This window comes from Mandrillus leucophaeus, unplaced genomic scaffold (assembly GCF_000951045.1).
Source record: "Mandrillus leucophaeus isolate KB7577 unplaced genomic scaffold, Mleu.le_1.0 Scaffold594, whole genome shotgun sequence".
Lineage (NCBI taxonomy): Eukaryota > Metazoa > Chordata > Mammalia > Primates > Cercopithecidae > Mandrillus > Mandrillus leucophaeus.
Genome location: NW_012106408.1, coordinates 1,671,373 through 1,679,820, shown reverse-complemented (window position 1 = coordinate 1,679,820; position 8,448 = coordinate 1,671,373).

The following is an 8,448-nucleotide window of genomic DNA, read 5'->3' as shown; positions in this document are numbered from 1 at the left end:
ATACATAATACATATATGTTTTTTCTGTTTTATAAATAATATATAATCTGTATAAACTAGCAAGAATAATTAACTCAAAATATTACCTATTATGTGGCATTTAGGAGTAAGAGAACAATAAAATTATTTAACAGTTTCGAATTTGGAAAATATAATGTGACAAAACAAGCAAATATATCCTGCCAGCTTAAATCATTAGAGATTCTTATAGCATATCTTTATTCCTAACTATGAACATAAACAAATGAAAATTATAGAGGATAAAATCTACCATTTTAGTCATAGCTTTGAATATTATTTCCCTAACAATTTCTCTTTGTTACATCTAAATGCTTCTAAATCAGAATAAAATAACACATTAGATTTTTGCTGGAGCTTGTGTTGGAAAGTACCTTTTTTTCAGTTATTTTATTCCTTAGAGAAAAGAGAAAAGAATGAATAAGGAGTGAAAGAAAAACAAGAATAAAGACATCTGTGTGGTCGGATAGAATAACGTGGTGTGGAGGCCTGCAGAGTGATCTCTATGGACTGGAGAAAGTACCGAAACTTCTGAAAAGAGCTTAGTCTTAGTGAAATAAAGACCTTCCCAAACGTAGAGTCCACAGAGGAGGGTTCCAGAGTATGTCTGTTGAGCTCAGTTGAATAGCTTTTAGTATATAGTATATAGTCACTTAATGATGGGAGTACTTTCTGAGAAATGCATCGTTAGGTGATTTCGTCATTGTGTGAACATCACAGAATGTCCTTACACAAACCTAGATGGTATAGCCTGCTACACACCTAGGTTATATGGCATAGCTTATTGCTCCCAGGGTACAATCCTGCACAGCATATTACTGTACTGAGCACTGTAGGCAATTTTAATACAATGGCAAGTATTTTTGTATCTAAACTTATTTAAATATAGAAAAAGTACAGTAAAAATATGATATTATAATCTTATGGGACCACCATTGTACATGTGGTCTATCATTGATGGAAATGTTGTTTTGTGGCACATGACTATTTGAATACCTGGTATATTATATGTATATAATATATAGACTAAAAGAATCTGTAGCTGCTGCTATCTGCTGTCTGTCACCAAAGCTGCTGCCATGGTAACCATACTATGCTCCAAAGCAAGTATGAGTGTTTCAGTCTCATGTTTTTAGATATTCTCTTTTGGCCATTTTCATGATGCTGGTTTTTCATTTCCAAACATTAAAGCTGGAACCCTGATGCAAGAAGACTTGTGATGAAGGATAAATGCTCATCAACTCTTTGGGACTGAAGCTTTGAATCCTGACCAGTGAGAAAGAATTTGCAACTAAGAATTGGAGAACTTTTGCTGGGCCAACAATTTGTAGTGTTAATTTGTGTGTGGCTGCAGTGCCTGTCTAAAGGGAGCATGTTTTTAAGCTACAAGTTGGACTTTCCTACAGCAGGTTGGAAAGAGTGATGATATGGAAAAATGTCCACATTGGAACTTTTCTTGGTTACACACTTTCCAGAAGAAACTTAATTTCACAGAAGGCATTCTTGTTTCATCACTTCTTGTTTAAGAAGCTTGATGGAGATACTTGAGGTCTTAGAATCTTTTGTTAAATGGAGATTTAAAAAAACATACCTTGTAGTGTAGCTATGAAGATTAAATAAGACAATATTTTTAAATGAATTAATGTAATGAACATGATGACACAAATAATAACTGTTATAGGCTAAATTGTATCCCCTCCAACTTCATATGTTGAAATCCTAACCCACAGTTCCTCAGAATGAAGCTGTTTTGGAGATAAGGCTTTTACAGAGGTGATTACATTAAAATGGGAATGGTGATACGGGCCTTAATCCAAGTGACTCGGTTTTTGGTATTTTGTTATGGCTACCTTAGCAAACTAATGCAATAACTAACAGAGATGGAGAGCTTACTCTTGGCTTTGTAATTAGTACTATTTCATAGAAGAGTTGTTGAATTAATTTAGAAAGCATGGATGAAGATGCTGAAGGAAACATTCTTCCACCTTTGCCTTTAACTTCCCAATAGAACAACTGTCACTTAGGCAATTTATTGTATCTGTATTATTGCAAGAACAAAGTAACTGAAAGGGTCCTTCACAATTTCTTTGTTATGTAACTTAGTTTTAAATGAACCTATTTAATTTTCAAATAAAATCTGGATTTTAAATTAAATTTGTATTCACTTTCTACCCATGAAAATGTTCCTTACAAATATTGTGATGTTTGAGTGAGTGGAAATGTAAACCCATTTCAAAGAAGGTATTTGTTTACTGTATTCTTGCAAAGCATACTTCATATTGGCCCAACCTGAAAGATCTACTAGCCTTTGCTTCCTCTTCAAACAAGTATAGTCAGTTTTACTTCCTCTCGTTTTAATATGTTTCTCTTTTTTGGTGAATATGGATAAGTCTTTTCTTTCTTTTATCGTAAGTAGGAAGAAGGCTGAATCACAATTCAAAGTTGAATTTAGTCTAAGTCAAAAATAGAAGGGGCACTAAATAAATAGGCATTTTATGATGTCCTAAGAATGCCATCAAAATTTCTTTTTAAGATTTCTGTGTGTATATGTTATATATGTATATGCATGTGATTAAGAATATAACAGAAATAACCTATATTGTATGTTGTCCGTCTATCTATCTATCTATCTATCTATCTATCTATCTATCTATCTATCAATCAATCAATCTATCTATCATCTATCATCTTTTTTTAATCACATACATTTTAGCTTGGGACATAAATACAGGTTAGGTAATTAACTCTTAGCAAATTAATTAAAATGGGAATTCTTTTATTGAGGTCACATATATTTAAAGTTTTGAAAACCACCTACCTGTTACTATCAGTGTTGGTTTTCCTCCTTTAAAGATCAAGTGTAATTACTATTTGTAAATCAGTTCTTAGGTAATTATTTGAGTAGTAACTTGACTCTCTTACCTCGAAGAAAAAGGAGCAAAATTCAGAAGACTCATTGAATATTGACTACAAACTGTGGTAATGCTAGATTTCCCCACAGAAATCAACTATGTAAGATTTGGTTATATAGTTTAGTAATGCCTAGGGACAGATTAAATTTGTAGTATGTGTACATTAGTTTATCTGAACTTTAATTAAATAAGGCGTACTTTGTATCTTGCTTGTTTTGGTTTCTGTTAGTTTATTCATGACCATTCTAGGTTTTTTTTATCCCCATGGTCTACTAGTTTTTTTAAAAAAAGCTTGTTGAAACATGTTTAATCTCAAAATTATATCATTTAAACCAAAGGACAACCATCTTTTATAGAATATTCCAGTATTATATAAATTATTATGATTTTGTCACCTTTGCTGTATATTTTATAAATAATTATGAGCATTTAATAAACTTATTTTTTCTACCTCTGCATATTTGCTATATTAAAGTCAAATACTTTTGCTTATACACCTGGGTGGAAGAAAAAGTTTCTGTGTTAAAAAACAGAAGAAACATTGAAATATTTGTTTTCAGATTATAAAAAATACTGCTTGGAAATATAAATCAATATAAACAAATATTGTAAGATCTTCTAGGAGATTAATGCACAGTAAAAGTGTAATATTTTCTTTTGGGGACGTAAATGAATGATAATCATTTTTCAATGTAACTATCATAAATTAGACAATGCCTAAATTTTTGGTTTACCATTTTTAAAGGATCACGTGTGGGGTCTGCCACTTATACACATGCCTTACCTGGCAGATGCCTTTTTCAATTAATAGCTCATTTACAATATCATAAATGCAGTAGTTTATTGATAAAAAGTTTTAATAACCCCTTAATGGTAGTTGAGTCACACACTGGGACTTGCACTCCACAGGAAGACAGACTACCTTCACTGTTATTGAAAATATCTGACCTTAGAGTGTAAAAACATAAGATCTGCTCCTCTGATCTGTTTATTTTGAGGCGGGCTGCTAGATACTGACAGTGGTTGTGGTGGTCCTATGGAAGAGGTGGTTTTCCTTTCTTGACATCATCCTCAAAAGTTGAGGACTTGCATCAAATCCCCTTCTCCTTTCCTTTCTTTCTTATTCACTCCATCCTGTCTTTGTAAATAGTGTATACTGATGTCATTTTATAGATCCATCATAGCTATATATATATACCACATAGTTATGGGAAATAATTTATATTTATGTTAATATGTTTCAAGTTTTCTGAGACAAACAACTGTGTCCGATTAACTTTTGTCTCCTACCTGTGTCTCTTGTGTCTAATGTAAGCTTTGGTACCAATAGCAGATACTAAATATCTGTTGAGTGAATGACTGGCCTAAATATCCTTCTGAGATAAAGTGTTCCATCATGAGCTGTATGAAGTAATGATTAATTTGTTTTAAATTTATTCTTTTGAGTTTTAAAGTATAGCTTTTAACCCAATATGCCAGCATAGATGAACATATCTTATAGATACCATTTATATGTTCTTGGGAAACCCATAAATGTAAGAATATGTTTGAAATCGATCTGATTAAGTTTCTCCCATCAAGAAGAATGGGCAAACACTGAGTTTAGTTGTGGAAAAAATTCAGTTGGCTATTAGCAGATCTGAACTTGTGATTTGAGAAATGTGTACCTTTACCTGAGGATAAAATATAATGTCTGCGTTTTTGTAGACTTACTAGGTACTTGTAACAATGAGTTAAATATGTATGAAATACTTTCTAGCAAAGTTCCTATGTAGTTAAATAACAAGAACGGTGCAGACGGTAAGTTTAATACGAACTCAGTTCAAGCACTGTGGTCTAGAAAGGTGAGTAAAGTTTCACTTCAGGAAGTGAAATCTGAGAAAGGCTGTGAAAATGCTTGCCAGCTGATGGGACATGATATGGTTCAAAGTCCTGGGAAGCTGCTAGCAGCCTGTGAGTGCTAGCACCCTGCCCCTCGCCTTGGGGAGTTGTTCAGATTGCATAGTCACATTAGTCCAAGTCTTGTGGAGCTTCTCTCTAATAAGCTTCTATACCATCAAGGATAATATTTTTGTACAAGATTAATAGTTCTAGATGCTCTACTTTCTCTGAGAGATGGATCAATAGCCCTGCATTGCTTAGTCATGGCTAGACATTTGACTACAAGAACATCTATCTTCACAGAACTCATGCCTATACTCTTCTGCCAAGCCCTTAATTTGATCCTCTGACTCCCATCCCATTTCTCTTGTTCTTCATGACAAAACTACCTCAAATGTGTCATCTTTTCTAGGAACATTCCTTTTATTCTTGCTTTATTAAAAAACTGTCTGTCCCTTTTTATTGTCAGCTTTACTTGGCCCTCTCAAAAGAAAGTTGTTCTTTCTCGTAGTGATTACATGAGGTATGACAGGGTTGGCTGGGGTCCTCTTTGATTTTGGTTTGCAATATTAGCTCTTTATCCATCTCCCTCCTGCAAATGCCTACCACTGTTCTTGAAGTGCATGCCTCCTTTATCTTTTTGTTACTGTTGTCTATTTACCTATGTATTAAGGCCCTTTTATTCAAGCATATAGATTCCTAAATTGTGTACAGTATATTTATTTGTGACTTCAGCATCCACATAAATAAAACATATAAAATGGAGGCTTTTTGGTTCTTTCATCTTCTCATCTCCAAATTTCTTTTCCTTCTTGGCTAACCACTTTCACTTAATGTCTTTTCAGCCCCAGAAAACTTACCACCCCTGAAATCTTGGTTTTAAATATTCCATTGTCCAATAATGATCATTTATTTATCTGGAGCATTTATTCAGGTATCTCTACTGCCACAATTCTTCAAATACATCAAGTCTGCAACCCTGAGCCACACCTGTTATCAGTCCACTCCAAGCTTCATTTTTACCCTGATTGTGATCTCTGTCCATCATGAGATTACTCCATGGCAAATATCCTTCAATCCCTTAGCCCTCTCTCCTTCCATTTTAGTTACTCTGCAAAACTTGGCCATGTGGCATTTTATGATTTAATTTGAGTGGGGAAACTTTGCTGGAGAAAGATCACACGACTCTGTGATCTCAAATTTCAAACTTCCGCTCCATACCACTCATTTATCCTTTCATTTTCTTCTAATAGGATCATGTTTCCACTTTGAAAATGAGAACTTTATACCTTCTGTTTTTTCTTCAAACCACCCATAGCTTCTTTCTGCTCACAGCTGCTCATTGTGCTGTCTCACTTCTTCCCCTTCCATTTATACCACAACCCTCTGTGATCAGGCATCTCTGCCTAATTCCCTGAGCCCCGCATTCCACTGAAAAACCTCGTAACTGGTTCAATATTAACATTTCATCGTCTACATCTTGCTCGATTTCTCACCATTATGTGAGACAGTAAATACTAATTTTTTTCCCACTTACTTTTCTCCTTTGGCTTCTGTTCCACCACCCTACTGATTTTTTTTAAACTTAATGCTGGCGTCTTCTTAATTTTCTTAGCTGGTTACCCTTCCTTTAAATATCTGGGCTTCTTAATTTTAGGTTCTAGATCTTCTTTGCTTCTTCAACAAACATTTTCTAGGTGATCTCATCAATTGACATAAATGTGAACTCAGTATTTATTCTGATGGCTCCCAAATGTTTATATTTATCCCCAAGCTCTTGAATTTCATTTCAGAATGTTTATCTGACAATACAGCTGGGTGTTACATATACCTTACAAACACAATCTATCCAAAAACAGAAACTCATGATTTTCTACTCTAAATCTCTCCAAAGTCTCCTTTCTCTTTGCCACCTTGGTAAACATCGTCAAAATCCACTTAGTTGTTTCTTCTAAAAAAGAGAAATGTATTTATTTCTCCCTTTCTGTACTCATCCATCAATACATTCTGTTGTATTGTATGAGCAATACAATAGAATCTTGTATTCTCTTGTATCTTGTATTCCCAAATTATTCTTCAAATCTGTCTACTTTTCTCCATCTCTACTTTCCTGTCTCAGTTCAGATTACTATCCTTTCTTGCCTGGAAGATAGTTTACTAACTTGTTTCCTTTGTCTATTATTGTTCCCTTCAAACTATTCTCCACAAAGTAGCAAGTGTGATCTAAAAGGTAAGTCAAATTTTATTATTCCTCTGCATAAAACTTATCAATGGCTTCTAATTTTACTAAGAATAAAAGGCAGACTTCTTTCCATGAATTACAGAATCACCCATGTTACGGTTTCTATTCACTTCTTCAAATCCGTTGCAGACCACTCTGCCAGTTGTTCACTGTTAATGACATTCTAGCCTTTCAGAAGTTTAATGAAGCCATCAAAGGCTTTTCCTGTCCAGGGTATTTGAAGTCATTGTTGCATCAACATGTAAGATTTCCTTGCAGACTTCAGTGTCAATGACATGAAAGTCACATCTTTTACTTGTGACTTTCTTGTGACAATCTTGTTGATTTCTCAGCATCTGGAATGGTTCCTGTCACAGAGTAGGTGCTCAATATGTATTTGCTGAGTTAAGTAAATGCATAAATTTCATCCTTGATCCTAGCTGACATATCCCCTCTTAAGGTGGGCTTTTTCTAACCACTGTTTCTGAAACAGCTTCCACCCTAGATTAAATTACACTGTATCCCATACCATTTTAATTCCCTTCATTGTAGTTTTTAGTCTACACTTACTTATCTTGCTTGCTTACTTGTTTACTTGATTATTGCCTATATTCTCTATGGGCAATAATTGCTGATATTCTATTAACGTTCGTATTCTCTATGGGCAATAATCAAGAATACAAATTCAGTGAGGTCATCTTTTGGCTTATTTACCACTGAAATTCCAGTGCCTGGCACAATGTCTATATGCAATAATTCCCAGTTAATATTTATGAAACAAATGAACAACTGAGTAATTCAACAATAAGAGTAATACAAAAAGATTTCAGAGGGAAAGAAGAGGGAATATCAAGAAGGCAGACTTTTATCCTTTATCAAAATTTAGCCAAAGTAAGCATAAAGAGGCTATTGTTTACCCATTAAGATTATTTATAAAAATGTCAAATTGTACATTTTCTTATATTAACTCATATTCTCATACATTTTAATACGGAGAGTACAATTTTTGTTTGTTTGTTTGTTTTAAATTTCTTTTCCCCTATTAACCAATTTCTCATCGATGACTAATGTTCCTCCAACCCATGGCCATGTCGATAGAATCCTGTTTTCAGTCTTTGATGTGGAAACTTTTCACTGGAAATTTAAATCATTTAAGACTAGTCAAACATAGTTTTTTTTTTTTTTTTTTCTCTGCTATAAACCATGAACATTTTTCTCTTCAGTGAGAATGTCATCTAAATGCTTAGTAATTCTACCTTTGATGCATGCCTAGCTGTTCCTATGGTATCTTATGGCTGTTAAACTTTTCTCGGAAAAAATATGATCTATTATGCTTTTGAATTTATTTAAAATATCATCTGCTTATCAAAAAGTACATAAAATAAGAATGTAAACATCAACAAATTATCCACCTTT